A 16522-nucleotide genomic window follows, 5' to 3' on the forward strand; every position below is an offset into this window, starting at 1 on the left:
GGCCAGGCTAAAAGTAACCTACTGGAACTGTGATAATCCCATGACTCCCATTTCAAATACACCGTGCTTGGTTCAGGGCAAGACCAGAGAACCTCATTCCAACCCTGCATGATTGAGAACAAGGATTGGGGTGAGGGGCTGGAAGCAGGACAGCAGCCCTGGAAGTGCTTGGGCACTGCTGGAGAGGGAGAGGGAAGTGTTCTAGTAGTTTCTCACTTTGGGATGATGCTGTTCTGGGAGAGAAAGAGAAGGGGCTGGCAGACCATGCCCAACCTTAGCTTCTGGTGACAAGCTGCAACCAGAAGAGTACACTGTCACTAAGTCTATGTGGTACAAGTATGGCCGCAGTCCCATAAGCACAGCCCATGCAGGATGGGAGGAGTTGCTCAAGCTGTTAGGTGGCCAGGGTTGAGTGTAAGTGTGCCGATTCTGGGCTTGGGTTTAGGGCCAGTGTATGCCACCAGAACTGTTGCGGTGCCGTCCAGTGGCTTCTCTCCTGAAGAGGTAAGGACGAACAGAGCAAGACAACACATAGTAACGGCTCTGGAGACGCAGGCTGGTGGCGCAGGTCTGATTTATTGAGGAAGTGTAGTAGCTTTTATAGACCATGAGGCAACGAGCAAGCAGCTTAATGGCTATGCTAATTTAGCAAGGCTGATTGGTTCATGTGCTCTAGTTCCTGGGGGGAAGGCAGATTTCTGAGGGACATGCCTCGGCGCCATCTTTTGGGTGGAACCCCAAAGGCCTTATAGTTAGAGAGGTTTTCCTACTTCTAACAAGGCGTTGGTGGCTTGCCCACACAGAACCTAATGAAGCTGGCCACTCCTGAGGAGGATAAGCTGGATGAGCCCAAGCTCATGGCACAGAAATAGGCAGAACCCAGTGACTTCTTGGCAAAGCAGAGGGCTACAGCCAGTGGAGAGTCAGATGGTTCTTGTGACTCACGCTTTAGTAGCAATGTCAGTATCTTCACTCCAGCTAGCACTGAAAGGGCCCCAGTGACCCTTTACCCAGATGGGATTATGCAGGTCCTGAATTGCCACCTCAGTGACATGACTATTGGGTTGATGACCAGGAGCGTCATTCTCAAGTGGCTCTACCACCTCTACATTAAGACTCACTGGAAGATGACCTGGCACATCACCTCTTCCCCATATTGCTTCAGATGCTATCCTGAATTATCTGGAGGTTTGGGCAGAAATTGCTTCCTTCTCCACAGGCCAGACAGGCCCTGACGCACTCAATGGCCCTGACCTGCAGACCAGCCACTTGGAGCTTCAGATGTCACCCTGGGTGGAGCTGACTTCCTAAACATTTGTGGTACCAAAGGTTTAGAGTTTCTTCTTCCACTCCCACCCCACCATGAACTCCTTCTTTTATGAATGAATGATCATCCTTTTCAAGAATTTCAGCAGTAAGTGGCAACTCCTGCAGGTCAGAGGTGTTTTATCATCAGACTTCTCTGCCTCCTGCTGAGTGCAGAGAACATATTCCACTTTTTGTTTTTAAAGATTTATTTTTTATTTATTTCTCTCCTCCTCCCCTCCCCCCCCATTGTCTACTCTGTGTCCATTCACTGTGTGTTCTTCTGTGTCCACTTTGCATTCATGTCAGCGGCACTGGGAATCTGCATCTCTTTTTGTTGCCTCATCTTGCTGCATCAGCTCTCTGTGTGTGCAGCACCACTCCTGGGCAGGTTGTGCTTTTTTTTGCATGGGGCTGCTCTCCTTGTGGGGTGTGCTTCTTGTACGTGGGGCTCCCCTACATGGGGGACACCCCTGCATGGCACGGCACCCCTTGCACGCATCAGCACTGCGCGTGGGCCAGCTCACCACATGGGTCAAGAGGCCCTGGGTTTGACCCCTGGACCTCCCATATGGTAGGTGGATGCTCTATCGGTTGAGCCAAATCTGCTTCCCCATATTCCGCTTGATGGCAGACACCTTGCTCTGAGAGCAGGACCTCAAGTTCCACACTCTCAGCACCATCCTGCTGACCTCCACAGAGCTCTTTCAGCTGAGAAACCAGCTCAATGACCTGAAGACTCCAGAGCGCCAGAACCTGTTTTGAGGCCTGTACTACTTGTGGTGCCACAACCCAGTCACCACAGTGTTCCTCTGCTTCCTCACCCAGAACTACCAGCATGCATATGACCTCATCCAGAAGTTCAGGGACCCGGAGGCCACTGGATTTCTTCCCAGAACTGGAAAAGCTGGTGCAGCTGATCGAGTTTCCCATCTTCACATACCTACACCTGCAGGTGCTGGACATGAGGAACCACCTGAACCTGATCAAGTCCCTCTGCAGCCTGCTCATGCTGCTGCCTCAGATCAGCACCTGCCAGCTGCTCTCCCATTGGCTACAGGGTGCCCAACCCTGAGCTGCTGTAGATGCAGGACAGTCTGAAGGCAGCCCTCAACTCCCAGAAAGCAGATTGCCCCAGCATCAACTATGCAGAGCTGCTGCAGCACTTCAAGAAAGTCCAGAACAAGCACCTGGAAGTGAGGCACCAGTGGGGTAGGTATGGGGATCATCTGGACCACAGGGTTGTCCTCTGACAGGCCTGGCATGGAGAAGGGCCTTCAGATGCCCTCCCTCTGCAGTCCAAGTACGTGCTTCTCAAGAGCATGGCTGGGCCTGGTCACATGCAAAATGGGGGAGATGATAGTGGCTGCTCTGTACACCCTAACTCCTCAACCCAGGCTCCTGGGCCCCCAGCATTGTCAACTGTACCCAGGCCCTCAGACAGAGTTGGCCTCACACCGTGGGTGGGGCCACAGCTTCAGATGCCTTTTGTTTTAGTTTGCTAAAGGTTGCCAATGCAGAATACCAGAAAGGGGTTGGCTTTTATAATGGGAATTCATTAGGGTAGACATTTACAGTTCCAAGGCTGTGAAAATGTCCAAATCAAGGGTGCTGGTGATTCTGGACTCCTGCCATGTGGCAAGGTAAAATGGCAGCTGATCCCTGCCTTCTCTAGGCTCATTCCCCTCCCCCCCACCACCTCCAAGCTCAGCTGTGGGCCATCAGGCATATGGCTCATCTTTCCCCTTTATCTTTCTAGTCTTGTTATTCCATTTTGGCTGCACTGCTGATTCCAGCCTCTGGCCTCTCTCAGCCTCTTGAAGTTACTCTGACTTTCTGTAGCTGCAGGTGATCCTGGAGTCCTTTCTCAAATTGCAGAGTAAAATGGCAGCATTCTTTCTCTGCCCTCTCCTTCATTTATATAGGACTCCAGTAAAAGGATTAGGAACCCCCTGAGTGCCATAATCTAATCAAAGGCCCTTACCATAGTGATCTAATCAAAAGGTCCCAGATACAATAGGGTTTACATGCACAGGAACGACTTAGCTTAAGAGCATTAATCTCTGGTCTTGGGAAGCAGATGTGGCTCAACAGATAGAGCATCTGCCTACCATATAGGAGGTCCAAGGGTTTGATACCCAGGGCCTTCTGGCTTGTGTGGTGAGCTGGCCCCCATGCAGTGCTGCTGTGCACAAGGAGTTCTGGCCCACGCAGAGATGCCTCCGCGTAAGGGTCCCCCAGTGCAAGGAGTGGCCCCTGTGCAAGGAGAGCCGCCCTGTGCAAAACTGCAGCCCACCCAGGAGTGGTGCCACACACACGAGGAGCTGACACAGCAAGATGATGCAACAGAAAGAGACATGGATCCCCAGTGCCGCCTGATGAGAATACAAGCAGACACAGAAGAACACACAGTGAATGGACACAGGGAACAGACAAGGGCTGGGAATGGGGGAAAGAAATAAATCTTTAAAGAAAAATTTCTGGTCTCCACAAAAGGCTCAAGCCAGTACACAACCTATCTTTTGGAATTAGTCTCTGTAATACACTCCTGTAAAAGCTTGACCTCCCTAATTCACCTTAGCTCTGCCCTCTTATATCTGTATACACACAGATGTATAGATGTACATGTATGCACAGGACCAGGAGCCAGCATTCCCTACACCAATAAGGAAATGACCAAAAAATAAACTGTCATGTGAACAGCATTCACTATTTCTAATAAATAAGTCATACAAATAAACAGGCATTTTTGGAAATTAAAAAAAAAAAAGAACCAAGCCACATTTCCAAGAAAAAATAAAGCCAGCCCTCCCCTTCAAATAGTTGCATACTAAGGGTGGGTCCTGCCATAACTGTCCTAATGACAAGAAGGTGGTGGCTCTGTGAATCCTGTCTTGTCATTAATGAAGGTCAGTCACTTCAGTTTAAATATCCCCATGAATTCTATGTTGGGGATTGGTGGAAAATGGTGTATAATTTCCTCAGCGGTAAATGTTTAAATACCATGATGTTCACAAACAAAGAAAAAGGGGGTAGTATATAAGGGAAGCAAGAGTAGAAGATATGCTTGGGTGAGTAAACTATCAACTATCTGATCATTCTTCAGGAAGAATAATTACCCAGAGCAGCTAAAAGCAGATTGTGCATAAGAGTAAATGTAAAGCCGCGTGGAAGGAAAGTAACCACTGAGGTTCAAGGTGGAGGCTCAGTGCTGGGAGCAGGAGTCATATCAGAAGGTCAGGAGACAAGTAGAGGCAGAAAAGGAGCAAGAGGTGCCCAGAAGGACTGGAACAAAGTGAGAGCGCCCAGGACGTCCCTGTGAAAAACACTAGTATATTCAGATCATCAGTAAAGCTGCTGTAATGTTGACTAGTTGGATGAGCCTAGAGAGTGAGGCCAGGAGAGGGCTGGAGGACCACAGAAGTCAGGCATGGTAGTGTGACTCAGCAGCTATAGAGATGGTCACTGTGGGCTGAGAAGAATGGAGTGAGCATTGAAGAAAGAAAGAATAAATAAAACAACCAAATACTTGGATCAGAAGCAATGCTGGCCTAGGTTTGAGGTAAGGGAATATATCCATCCACCTACAGCTGAAGGTGGGGAGATCTAATGGCAGGCTGGAAACTGTGGGTACTGGGGATGGAGATGAAGCAGCTTAGGTTCTTCAGAGAATGGGAGCAGAGAGCTGGGAAGAACTTAGCGTATGCCATTAGCATGGGGACAACTTAAGGGCCATTTCTGTATCTTAGTGTTTTTCATTCCAGGTTTTAGTGGAGTGCCTGTTATGTTGCAGGAGCTTCACAAATATTTGGAATGAACAAATAAATATATAAAAGAATTGAGATTGCAAAGAAAAGTGAGTTCTCTGTTCAAAATCAATTGACTAAGATGTTAAAAATTGCATTGGTTACGGGATCAGGGCAGGTGGTTTTGTGGAATGCACCTTTGAGCTTGCCCTGAGGAGGCAAGTGTTGGCTGGGTGGGGAGAGTATGGAATGTGGGGCCTTGCTTTACCAGTGACCAGGAATGCTGGAAACCAGGGCTTTCTGGATTTTAGAGGGTAGTAAAATGAGCTAACATCAGTCATGTGGTCCATGAGTAAAATGGAGATGCACAAGGCCCTGGGGGAGTCTCACTTGGTACCTGTGTCGAGCTCGCTGAAGGGTCTGAGTCTAGGTATTAGTTGTATTTGCACACCCACACCCACACACTAGCAAATGGTTTCTGGTATTACAAGCCTAGGCTCATATCCTAGCTAACTGTTTGCCAATTCCCTTAATCTCTTGAAGCTTTTGCTTAAAAAAAAAAAAAGCGAATTCCCTTGAGAAGGAAAAGAAAATGCCTTTAAAGGATTTTGATGGGAAGTGGACTTAGCCCAGTGGTTAGGGTGTTCGTCTATGACATGGGAGGTCTGCAGTTCAAACCCCCGGCCTCCTTGACCCGTGTGCAGCTGGCCCATGCACAGTGCTGAAGCGTGCAAGGAGTGCCCTGCCACGCAGGGTTGTCCCCCGCGTAGGGGAGCCCCACACGCAATGAGTGCACCCCGTAAGGAGAGGCGCTCAGCACAAAAGAAAGTGCAGCCTGCCCAGGAATGGTGCCACACACACCAAGAGCTGACGCACAAGATGATGCAACTGAAAGAAACACAGATTCCCATGCTGCTGACAACAACAAAAGTGGACAAAGAAGAAGACGCAGCAAATAGACACAGAGAACAGACAACTGGGGTGGGGTGGAGTGTGGTGGGGGAGGGGAAATAAATAAATAAATAAATCTTTAAAAAAAAAGGATTTTGGCTACTAGCAGATGTACAATATGGCATCTGTACTCTGTCGATTTTTGGTAACTTCTGCACTTCTGTAAAATGATTGGGTCCTTCAGCACTCTTTGGGTTGTATATTAGAACTACAATATAAACTCCTTGTCTCAGGGATAAGACTTTTGGAGGAGATATTCAGTCCTTGTTTAATGCCTTGGTAGCTGAAGAGGACATCGTCCTGATAGCTGTGAGCCTGGGAGCTGTTCTGGGAAATGCTTTAAAGGAACCTCACCTCAGCAGTACAACATTTTTTATGTGATGGGCTCAGGATTGTGGGCAGGGGAGGTTGCATGGTAATGAGTTGTGTGAAGCCCAAATCCCACTATGGTAGGAAGAAAGGAAGGAGGGAGGAAAAGAAAGAGATAATGAAAATATTAGCCCCTGTCAGTCTGTATAGGTATATGTTAGTATGAATATGGTGAAAGTATGGAAGGACTTTTGCCTGTGGTAGGCATATAATGCCCTTCATCCCCTCAAAGATGGCCATGTCCTAATCCCTGGAACCTGAAAATAGGTTCGGTTGGGTTAGTTGGTACATTAGTCAGGAATCTCCAGGAAAATAGAACTAATGGGATGAGGGGCAGGGAAATTTGGCTCACAGGGTCTGACAAGTCCTAATTCCATAGGGTAGGCTACAAGCTCTAACTCTGATAAAGCTGAAGTTGGAATTCCATAGGAGAAGCTGGTTGACTGCTGTAAAGGCAGAAACTCTTCTTCCTGGTTTCTGAAATCCTTGATTCTGATTTTTACGGCCTCCAACTGATTGGATAAGGAGACTCCCCACAACACTGAAGGCAGTCTCCTTTGTTGATTGTATATGCAGTTAGTCATAGATTCAATCAACTAATATAGATGCAAACTCATCTATCAGATACCCTCATACTAACAGTTGGGCTATTACTTGCTTACCAAGCAACTGTACACCATAATCTAGCCAATTTGTCCTTGAAATTAACTATTAAAAGTGCAGAGAGGAATTAAAATGAAACTCACCATCCTAATTAGGTGCCTAGGTATCAGCCAAAAATTATGAGCCATACTAAGAAAATGGGAGATATGGTCCAAGAAAAGGAATATATCAAAGCCCCAGAAGAGACACAAGATTTGAGACAACTAATTAATGAGATGCACAAAAATTTCCAAAATCAAATTAATGAATTGAAAGACAATATGGCTAAAGAGATAAATGACATCAAAGAGATACTGAGCAAGCACAAAGAAGAATTTGACAACCTGAATAGAAAATTAATAGAGCTCATGGGAATGAAAGACATGACAGGTGAGATCAAAAACATATTAGAGGGAAGTGGCTGTGGCTCAATCAGATGAGCTCCCATCTACCATATGGGAGGCCCTCGGTTTGCATCCTGGGGCCTCCTTGTGAAGGCAGGCTTGTTTGCACACTGTGGAGTGTCACCCAGGCCACAGACACCACGGAGTGCTGCCTGGCACACAAGTGCCATGGAGCGCTGCCTAGTTGGCAGACTCTCTGGAAAGCTGACTCAGCAAGGTAATGCAACAAAAAGAGAAGGGAGACACGTGAGAACACAGAAGAGCCCACAGTGAGTGGACAAAGAGAGCAGACAGCAAGCAAGTCTCAAGGGGGAGGGCAAATAAAATAAAAATAAAATACAGACAGAGGAACATACAGCAAATGGACACAGAGTAGACAGCCCACAAAAAGCTGCAAGGGATGGGGGGATAAAAAAAAAAAAAAACACATTAGAGGGAAGTGGGTGTGGCTTAAGTGATTGGGCTCTTGTCAATGGGAGGTCCAGGATTCAATTCCTATGTCCTGGTGAAGGCAAGCTGGCCCACGTGGAGAGCTGGCACAGCAAGGTGATGCAACAAAAAGAGACACAGAGGAGACACAGCAGACCAGCTGAGGTGATACAAGAAATTGAGCACCTCTCTCCCACTCCAGAAGGTCCCAGGACTGGTTCTCAGTGCCTTCTAAAGAGAAGACAAGCAGATACAGAAGAATTTATAGCAAATGGACACAGAGAGAAGAGAATGGGGCAGGGAGAGAAATAAATAAAACCTTAACAGAAAGCACACACATATATTAGAGGCATACAACAGCAGACTTGAAATGATAAAGAATAAGTGAAATTGACAATTTCAGAACAGCTGAAATTGAAAAGAGAAAAGAACACAGAAAACAATGGGAAAAAATGAACAGGGGCTCAGGGAGTTAAATGACAACACAAAATGCAACAACATACATGTCACAGGAGTTCCAGAAGAAGAAGAGACGGGAAAAGGGGCAGAAAGAATATTTGAGCAATTAATAGTTGAAAATTTCCCAATTCTCATGAAAGATATGAACTTACATGTCCAAGCGTACCCCAATCAGAATAAATGTGAATCGAGCTACTCCAAGACACATACTACTCAGAATGTCAGACTTCAAAGATAAAGAGAAAATTATGAGAGCAGCAGGGAAAAGCAAACCATCACATAAAAGGGATGCCCATTAAGACTTAGTGCAGATTTCTTCTCAGAAACCATGGAGGTGAGAAGACAGTGGTATTTACAATTAGGATACTGAAAGAGAAAAATTGCCATCCAAGAATTCTTTATCCAGCAAAATTGTCCTTCAGATATGAAGGTGAGTATAAAATATTCATAAACAAACAGAAACTAAGTTCATTAAAAAGAATCCATCTTTGCAGGAAATATTAAAGAAACCTTAGACCCTGAAAGAAAAAGACAGGAGAGAGGCTTGGAGGAGAGTATAGAAGAAAGAATAGCAGAAAGAATAACCAAAAGAGTAAAAAGAGAAAATAAGATATGATATATGAAAACCAAAAAATAAAACAGTGGAAGTAAATAATACATTTAAGTAATATACTTGAATGTGAATGGATTAAACTCCAATTAAAAGATATAGACTGACAGAATGGATAAAAAAAAACACGAGCCATGTATATGCTACTTACAAGAGACTCAACTTAGACCCAGGAATACAAACTGACTGAAAATGAAGGTTAGAAAAAGACACTCCATGCAAATGTAACCAAAAAAAAGCAAGGGTAGCTATACTAATATTGGACAAAACAGACTTTAAATGCAAAAAAAAGTGTTATATTGTATATTAATAAAAGGGCCAACTACCAGGAGGACATAACAGTCATAAATACCTGTGCACCTAACCGGGGTACCTCAAAATACATGAGGCAAACTCTGGCAAAACTGAAGGGAAAAATAGACGTCTCTACAGTAGTTGCTTGAGACTTCAACACACTCCTCACATTATTAGATAGAACAACTAGACAGAAGGTGAAGGAAACAGAGACTTGAACAATAACGATAAGCATCTTAAGACCTAACAGACATATACAGAACATTGCACCTAATCTCAGTGAGTTTTACCTTCTTTTCAAGTGCCCATGGATCTTTCTCCAGGATAGACCACATGTTGTGTCACAATGCAGCCCTTAATAAATATTTTAAAAAATGATATTATACAAAGCACCTTCTCAGATCATAATGGAATGAAACTGGAAATCAATAATAGACAGGAAAAAGGTAAATTCACAAATATGTGGAGGCTAAACACACTTCTAAATAATGAGTGAGTCAGTCAAGGAAAAAATTGCAAGTGAAATCAGTAAATATATTGAGACAAATGAAAAAGAGAATACAACTTATCAAAACTGATGGCATACAGTGAAGGTAGTCTTGAGAGGGAAATTTATATCCCTGAACACCTATACTTAAAAAGAAGAAAGAGCAAAATCAAAGATCTTACTGAACAACTGGAGAAACTAGAAAAAGAACAGCAAACAAATTGCAAAGCAAGCAGAAGAAAAGAATAAAGATTAGAGCAGAAATAAAGTAAACTGAGAACCAAAAAACAGTCGAGAAAATCAACAAAACCAAAAGCTGGTTCTTTGAGATAAAAAAAATTGACAACTCCTAGCTAGACTAACAAAGAAAAAAGAAAGAAGATACAAATAAATACAATCAGAAATGAAAGGGGGGAAGTTATGACTGACCCCACAGAAATAAAAAGGATCATAAGGGGATAATTTATGAGAAACTGTATGCCAACAAACTAGACAACCTAGAAGAAATAGATAAATTCCTAGAAATGCATAAATAAGCTACAGTGACACAAAAAGAAAGACAAGAACTTAACAAACCAATCACATTTACATAGATTGAACACATCATCAAAAATCTCTTAACAAAGAAAATTCCAGGACCTGATGGCTTCACAGCTGAATTCTATCAAACATTTCAAAAAGAACTAACAGTATTCCTACTTAAAGTTTTCCAAAAAATTGAAGAGGGAGGAAAATTACCCAACACATTTTATGAGGCCAACATCATCCTAATACCAAAGCCAGATAAAGACACAACATGAAAAGAAATTTTCAGACCAATCTTTCTAATGTACATAGATGCAAAAATTCTTGACAAAATAATTGCAAATTGAACAAGTGGGATTTATTCCTGGTGTGCAAGGCTGATTCAGCAAAAGAAAATCAATCAACATAATACACCACAGTAACAAACTGAAGGGAAAAAAACCACATGATCATCTCAATCAATGCAGAAAAGGCATTCAACAAAATCCAGCATCCTTTCTTGATAAAATCACTTTGAAAGATAGTAATAGAAGGAAAATTCCTCAGTATGATAAAAGGCATACATGAAAAACCCACAGCCAACATCATATTCAATGGGGAAAGTTTTCCCTCTAATATGGGAAACAAAACAAGGATGACCACTGTCACCATTGTTATTCAACATTATATTAGAAGTTCTTACTAAAGCAATTAGACAAGAAAAAAAATTAAAGGCATACAAATATGATAAGAGGAATTAAAACTCTCACTATTTGCTGATGACATGATCCTATATTTAGAAAATTCTGAAATATCTACAACAAAGCTACTTATGCTAATAAATGAGTATAGCAAAGTGGCAGGATACAAGATCAACACAAAAAATCTGTAATGCTTTTATACACTAGTAATGAACAATCTGAAGAAGAAATCAGGGGAAAAACTCCATTTACAGAAGCAGCAAAAAGACTCAAATAGCTAGGAATCAATTCAACCAAAGAAGTACAGGACCTATATACAGAAAACTACAAAACAATGCTAAAAGAAATCACTGAAGATGTAAACAAATGGAAAGACATTCCATGTTCATGCATTGGAAGACTAAATATTGTGAAGATGTCAGTCCTACCCAAACTGATTTATAGATTCAAAGCAATACTAATCAAAATTCCAACAGCCTATTTTACAGAAATAGAAAAGGCAAATACTGAATTCATTTGGAAGGGAAAGTTCACCTGAATAGCCAAAGGCATTCTTAAAAAGAAGGGTAATATGGGAGGAATTTCACTGCCTGGCCTTGAAACTTATTACAAAGCTACAGTGGTCAAAACAGCATGGTACTGGCATAAAGATAGACACATTGATGGATTGGTGGAATAGAATTGAGAGTCCAGAAATAAACCCTCATCTCTGCAGCCAACTAGTTTTTGACCAACATACCAAGTCCATGTTAACTGGAAAAAATAGTCTTTTCAACAAACGGTGCTGGGAAAACTGGATATCTATAACCAGCTGACTCAATGGGAGAAAATATTTGAAAATCACATGTCTGATAAGAGTTTAGTATCCATGATATATAAAGAGATGTTACAATTCAACAATAAAAAGTCAAATGACCTGATTAAAAAGTGGGCAAAAGACTTGAATAGATATTTGTTCAAAGAAGAAATACAAATGCCAAAAAAAAAAAAAAAAAAATCATGAGAAAATGGTCAACATCATTAATGATTAAGGAAATGCAAACCAAAACTACAATGCGATATCATTTCACATCTTTCAGAATGCCTGCTATTAAAAAGACAGAGGTCTACAAATAGGATGTGGAGAGATAGGAATACTTATTCACTGTTGGTGGGAATACAGAATGTACAGCCACTGTGAAGGACTGTTTGGCAGTTCCTAAAGAAGCTGAATATAGATTTACCATGTGACCCTGTCATACCACTACTGGGTATAAACCCAGAAGAAATGAGAGCAGTGACCTGAACAGATACCTGCACATTGATGTTTATAGCAGCATTAGTCACAATTGCCAAAAGTTGGAAACAACCTAGGTGTCCATCAACTGATGAGTTGATAAACAAACTGTGGTATATTCACATGAGGGAATATTATGCAGCTGTAAGAAGAAATGAAGTCATAAAGCATATGGCAACATGGATGAGCCTGGAGGACTTTATGTTGAGTGAAGCAAGCCAAACACAAAAGGACAAATACTGTATGAATACACTAGTATGAATTAATATATTTTGTGACATTTTGTGTGATTCCATTTATATAAAATGTAAATATAGGGAAGCGGATGTGGCTCAACTCATAGAGCATCCATCTATCTGGGGTTCAATCCCCAGTGCCTCCTTATGTGTGTGGTAGGCTGGCCCATGAGCAGTGCTGCTGCATGCAAGGAGTGCCATGCCATGCAGGGGCGCTCCCGCAAAGGGGGGCCCCACGCACAAGGAGTGCGCCCCACATGAGAAAAGCACAGACCACCCAGGAATGGTGCCACACACAGAGAGCTGACGCAGCAAAATGACACAACAACAACAACAAAAAAGACGCAGTTTCCCAATGCCACCTGATAATGCAAGCGGACACAGAAGAACACACAGCGAATGGACACAGAAAGCAGACAATGGGGGGGGGGGGCAGAAGGAGAGAGAAAGAAATAAAATAAAATAATGTAAATATAAATCGATTTATAAAGATGAAATTAGATTATGTAGGGTGTGCTAAGTGGTATTTCTTTTTGTAGTAATGAAATAGTTATAAAATTTCTTGTGGTGATAAATGCACAGCATTGTGATTTTACTAAAAGCCATACAGAGAACTACGAATGGAGAGGATCTATTTGGATAGATCTATGATATGTGAATATATCTCAGTAAAACTGCTGAATAAATAAATAAATAATAGTGCAAGAAGAGCCAGAAATAGCAACTAAGTACAGCAGGGGAAACACAGAGAGATAGAGAGGTGAAGAAAAGTTCTTGTTTATTTGTTTGTCTGGTTTTTGTTTATTACTATTATTATTATTGAAATAATGCAAATGCTCTAATAATGACTGACGTGATGAATGCACAACTATGTGATTACACCAGATACCACTGATTTTACACTTTGGATGAATTGTGTACTTTAATATTATATGTACCAATAAAATGATTTGCTTTTAAAAAAAACTAATACAATGCCTAGGTTCTAATGTTGGTTATCTGAGAGGATCAAGAGAGCTTGGTATTGTTTGACTTGTTGAACTATTTATTATAAAGTAATACTTTCTAAAAAACAATAGACAATTTTTTAGTTCACTTCTTTCCTGGAAGAAATTCTCTTCACTTTTGATGCTTATGATCTCGACATGCATGTTTCACAGACATGTCAAATTCATCTGATCCAAAACCTAATTCATCATCTGCCCAGAAAACTAGCCTTCCCTCCTGCTGCTATTCTTTCTGCTAATGGCACATTTTCCTAGTTACCTGGGTTTGGAAGCATCATTGACTTCTGTTGTTTTGTTTTGTTCTGTTTTGTTTTCTTTCCACCTTTTTAATCATTCTTAAGTTCTAGGGATGCTGCCTTCATAATGTCTCTCAAGCCCACACTTATTTTCTGTTCCCACTGCCTTGGGAACAGGATTTGCCACCTCACAAAAGCTACCCTGAGCAGACCCCCTGGTCCATTCCATCCTCCAGAACAATGAATTCCACTTCTAAAGCTCATCTATCATCATGTTAGTCTCTGATTCTAAATCCTGGTTTGGCTTTCATTTTCTCAGGTACAAATTAATTTTTGTAGCTTTTTGCTTTTCTTGTCTTGTCTTTTCCTTTCTTCCTTTTTTTTTTCTCTTCTTTTACCACAAACCATCCTCAACTCAATGCAAATTGAATGACAGTCAAATGGTGGCAGTAACTAGGACTGTTCAGAATCAGGAAAACATAGCTTTAAGGAAGCTCAAGTTGCCTTGCTGGCCACTCCTCTGTCCTCCATGTTGTGATATGGAGCCAGCATGTGTTCCCATTGTGGGTCCCTTGCCCTGTTCTAGAGGGAGCAGAGTAACCTCCAAGGGCATATTCCAGTGCCTGTTTATTGGTGCTAGTCAAAGGGGTGGCAGCATGAAAGAAAGAACCAAGAAAGTAATCTTGGGCTTACCCTTCCAAAACTTGCCCTATGGGTAGAAACATCTTGTAGACAGCTAAAGCAATATAGAAAACAATTAAGTCACAGTGGTTTGGGGAAAAGGATTGCCTACTTTAAGACATAAAATAGAGCACCTAGGAGCAGGGGAAGGTCTGTTTCATAGGGATTAGAGGGATCTATCAGATTCCTGTAAAAGGGGGATTTCCTAAGGCCATGAGTGAGCATAAGCCTAGGATAAGAAATGAACGGGAAAAGAAAAGACAGAGAGGATCCTTCACTTTACTTTTGACTTGGGCTAATCTTTTTTTTTTTTTTTATGTTTTTTTTTTTATTGACTTTGTAATAATATTACATTAAAAATATATATATATATATGAATTCCCATTGAACCCTACCACCCCCACCCCACCTCTCCCCCCCCCCCCAGCAACACTCCCTCCCATCATCATGACACATCCATTGCATTTGGCAAGTACATCTCTGGGCACGCCCGCACCCCATGGTCAACGGTCCACACCATGGCCCACACTCTCCCCCATTCCATCCAGTGGGCCCTGTGAGGATTTACAATGTCCGGTGATTGCCCCTGAAGCACCATCCAGGGCAGCTCCATGTCCTAAAGATGCCTCCACCTCTCATCTCTTCCTGCCTTTCCCCATACCCATCAGCCATCATGTCCACTTTTCTCAATCCAATGCCACCTTTTCTATGTGGACATTGGATTGGTTGTGTCCATTGCACCTCTATGTCAAGAGGAGGCTCAGATTCCACATGGATGCTGGATGCAATCCTCCCACTTGGGCTAATCTTGAGAGGAACGCTTAACTCTGAAGGAGAGGACCAGTCTATGCAGTGCTAATTTGTAAAGACTGTATAGGGTGTTTTTTGCTTAGGGTTTTTTTTGTTGTTGTTGTTGTTAGCTCTGAGTACTCAAGAAAATCTCTGTCATTACCAGCTGGATACAATTTAAGGAACAGACCGCTCAGGGACTAAACGTAAAGTAACACATTAAAATATTAAAATGTATAGTGTGGAGGAGCAGGTATAGTTCAAGCAGTTGAGAGCCTGTTTCTCATGTATGAGGTCCTGGGTTTGATCCCTGTTAATTCTTTTAAAAGAATGTATAGTGTGCATCAAAAGATTATACAACAAACAAAGAAGTAGGAAATGGTGGTCCATTCAAAAGAATAAGATAAAAATTAAGAAACCATCAATAAAGAAAACTTGACTTTGGACATACTGAAAAAAGACTTTAAAAAATATCCCTTGATATGCTCAAGAAGAAACTGGAAAACATGGAAAAAACCTAAAGGGTATATGGAAAACAGGGAATGACAATTATCAGTAAAGATATAGAATTTTTAAAAAGGAACCAAACAGAAGTATTGGAATTATAGACCACAATAACTGAAATGAAAAATTCCCTGAAGGTAACTACAACAGAAGGGAACTGCAAAAGAAAGTATCATTGATCTCAAAGATAAGACAGTTAAAATGATCCAGGCTGAGGAGCAGAAAATGAAAGAATGAAAAGAGTGAACAGAGCCTAAGAGACCCATGGGACACTATCAAGCACACCAGTATATGCATTATGGGTGTCCACGAAGGAGAAGAAAGAGGGGGGCAGAAGGAATAGTCAAAGAAATAATGACAAAACATTTCCCAAATTTAACAAAAGATATCAATATACACAGTCAAGAATCCTAATATACTCCAAAAAGTATAAACTTAAAGAGACCCACACAAGCCATATAGTAGGCAAATTGTCAAATCCAAAACAAGGAGAGAGTTCTGAAAGCTTTAAGAGAAAAGCAATGTGTTATGTACAAGGACATATCAATAGGATTAAACTCCAATTTCTCATCAGAAACCATGGATGCAAGAAGGCAGTTCAACAAAAATGTTTAAAGTACTGACAGAAAACAATTGCCAAATAAAAATTTTATATCCAGTGAGACTGTCTTTCAAAAACCAGGGAGAGATTAAGATATTCTCAGATAAACAATAGCTGAGGGATTTTGGCACCGCTAGAACTGCCCTATAAGCAATGCTAAAGGGAGTTTTTCGGAATGAAAGGAAAAGACCCAAGACAAGGGATCAAAGAAGCATAAAGAAATACAGACCTACAGTAAGGGTAACAGAATGGGTAACTATAAAAGCAGTACATTTTTTGCATTTTTTGATT

At 41.9% G+C, this 16522-nt stretch overlaps 1 pseudogene; it reads left to right on the forward strand.

Annotated features, from left to right (window-relative positions):
- Positions 1 to 372: 372 nt before the first annotated feature.
- LOC101424983 (protein VAC14 homolog pseudogene) lies at positions 373 to 2558 on the forward strand (annotated as a pseudogene).
- The last annotated feature ends 13964 nt before the right edge of the window (positions 2559 to 16522 follow it).

This window comes from Dasypus novemcinctus, chromosome 11 (assembly GCF_030445035.2).
Source record: "Dasypus novemcinctus isolate mDasNov1 chromosome 11, mDasNov1.1.hap2, whole genome shotgun sequence".
In the NCBI taxonomy this organism is placed as follows: domain Eukaryota; kingdom Metazoa; phylum Chordata; class Mammalia; order Cingulata; family Dasypodidae; genus Dasypus; species Dasypus novemcinctus.